The following is a 2,638-nucleotide window of genomic DNA, read 5'->3' as shown; positions in this document are numbered from 1 at the left end:
AATCTCCTTTTACTCCATGTACCACATCCAGAGCACACTGGTACAAAGGGTGGACTTCCAAGGCCTTGGATGACTCTGCCCCTGTGGCACTGCAGGGAGCAGCCCCTGTGACTGCTTTTACAAGTTGGAGTTGAGCAGCTGTGTCTTTTCCAGGTTCAGAATGCAAACTCGTGGTGGATCTACCATTATAGTTTCTGGAAGGTGGCAGCCCTATTCCCACAGCTGCAATAGGCAGTGCCCTGGTGTGGACTTTATGTGGGGGCTCCACATCCACATTCCCCTCCTCACTGCACTAGTACAGCTTCTCCGCAGAGGCTCTGCCCCTACAGCAATGTTTTGCATCCTCCAAAATCTAGGGGGAAGTTGCCAAGTCTCCTTCCTTTTTGCACTCTGCATGCCCGTGGGCTTAACGACAAGTAGAAATTACCAAGTCTTGTGCTCACTTTGGCAGCACATATACTAAAATTGGAATGATACAGAGAAGATTAGCATGGCCCCTGCACAAGGATGACACACAAATTCGTGAAGCGTTCCATATTTTTAAACCATCAAAGATCAAAAGAGACAAAGCCATTACATAATGGTAAAGGGATCAATTCATCAGGAAGAGCTAACTATCCTAAATATATATGCACTTAATACAGGAGCACCCAGATTCATAACGCAAGTCCTCAGAGATTTACAAAGAGATGTAGACTCCCATACAATAATAATGGGAGACTTTAACACCCCACTGTCAACATTAGACAGGTCTACGAGACAGAATGTTAACAAGGATATCCAGGAATTGAACTCAACTCTGCACTGAGCAGACCTAACAGACATCTACAGAACTCTCCACCCCAAATCAACAGAATATACATTCTTCTCAACAGCACATCGCACTTATTCCAAGAGTGACACATACTTGGAAGTAAAGCTCACCTCAGCAAATGTAAAAGAACAGAAATTATAACAAACTGTCTCTCAGGCCACAGTACAATCAAACTAGAATTTAGGATTAAGAAACTCAATCAAAACTGCTCAACTACATGGAAACTGAACAACCTGCTCCTGAATGACTACTGGGTACATAAGGAAATGAAGGCAGAAGTAAAGATGTTCTTTGAAACCAATAAGAACAAAGATACAACATACCAGAATCCCTGGGACACATTTAAAGCAGTATGTAGAGGGAAATTTACAGCACTAAATGCCCGCAAGAGAAAGCTGGAAAGATCTAAAATTGATATCCTACCATCACAATTAAAAGAACTAGAGAAGCAAGAGCAAACACATTCAAAAGCTAGCAGAAGGCAAGAAATAACTAAGATCAGAGCAGAACTGAAGGAGATAGAGACACAAAAAAACCCTCCAAAAAATCAATGAATCCAGGAGCTGGTTTTTTGAAAAGATCAACAAAATTGATAGACCGCTAGCAAGACTAATAAAGAAGAAAAGAGAGAAGAATCAAATACATGCAATAAAAAATGATAAAGGGGATATCACCACCGACCCCACACAAATACAAACTACCATCACAGAATACTATAAACACCTCTATGCAAATAAACTAGAAAACCTAGAAGAAATGGATAATTTCCTGGACACTTACACTCTCCCAAGACTAAACCAGGAAGAAGTTGAATCCCTAAATACAACAATAGCAGGCTCTGATATTGAGGCAATAATTAATAGCCTATCAACCAAAAAAAGTCCAGGACCAGATGGATTCACACCGAATTCTACCAGAGGTACAAGGAAGAGCTGGTACCATTCCTTCTGAAACTATTCCAATCAATAGAAAAAGAGGGAATCCTCCCTAACTCATTTTATGAGGCCAACATCATCCTGATACCAAAGCCTGGTAGAGACACAACAAAAAAAGAGAATTTTAGACCAATATCCCTGATGAACACCAATGCAAAAATCCTCAATAAAATACTGGCAAACCGAATCCAACAGCACATCAAAAAGCTTATCCACCATGATCAAGTGGGCTTCATCTCTGAGATGCAAGGCTGGTTCAACATACACAAATCAATAAACATAATCCAGCATATAAACAGAACCAAAGACAAAAACCACATGATTATCTCAATAGATGCAGAAAAGGCCTTTGACTAAATTCAGCAACTCTTCATGCTAAAAACTCTCAATAAATTCGGTATTGATAGAACGTATCTCAAAATAATAAGAGCTGTTTATGAGAAACCCACAGCCAATATCATACTGAATGGACAAAAACTGGAAGCATTCCCTTTGAAAACTGGCACGAGACAAGGATGCCCTCTCTCACCACTCCTATTCAACATATTGTTGGAAGTTCTGGCTAGGGCAATCAGGCAAGAGAAAGATATAAAGGGTATTCAGTTAGGAAAAGCAGAAGTCAAATTGTCCCTCTTTGCAGATGACATGATTGTATATGTAGAAAACCCCATCATCTCAGCCCAAAATCTCCTTAAGCTGATAAGCAACTTCAGTAAAGTCTCAGGATACAAAATCAATGTGCAAAAATCACAAGCATTCTCATACACCAGTAACAAAAAAACAGAGAGCCAAATCATGAACAAACTTCCATTCACAATTGCTTCAAAGAGAATAAAATACCTAGGAATCCAACTGACAAGGGATGTAAAGGACCTCTTCAAGGAGAACT

General features: G+C 40.1%; 1 non-coding gene across 1 annotated transcript; it reads left to right on the top strand.

Moving 5' to 3' along the window:
• The first annotated feature begins 435 nt into the window (after positions 1–435).
• Positions 436–542, top strand: LOC116275207. Its single transcript, XR_004184148.1, has one exon. It is a non-coding gene; the product is annotated as a U6 spliceosomal RNA (small nuclear RNA).
• The last annotated feature ends 2,096 nt before the right edge of the window (positions 543–2,638 follow it).

The sequence above is a fragment of the Papio anubis genome, chromosome 5 (assembly GCF_008728515.1).
Source record: "Papio anubis isolate 15944 chromosome 5, Panubis1.0, whole genome shotgun sequence".
NCBI lineage: Eukaryota > Metazoa > Chordata > Mammalia > Primates > Cercopithecidae > Papio > Papio anubis.
This window is presented reverse-complemented; position numbering and strand designations above follow the sequence as displayed.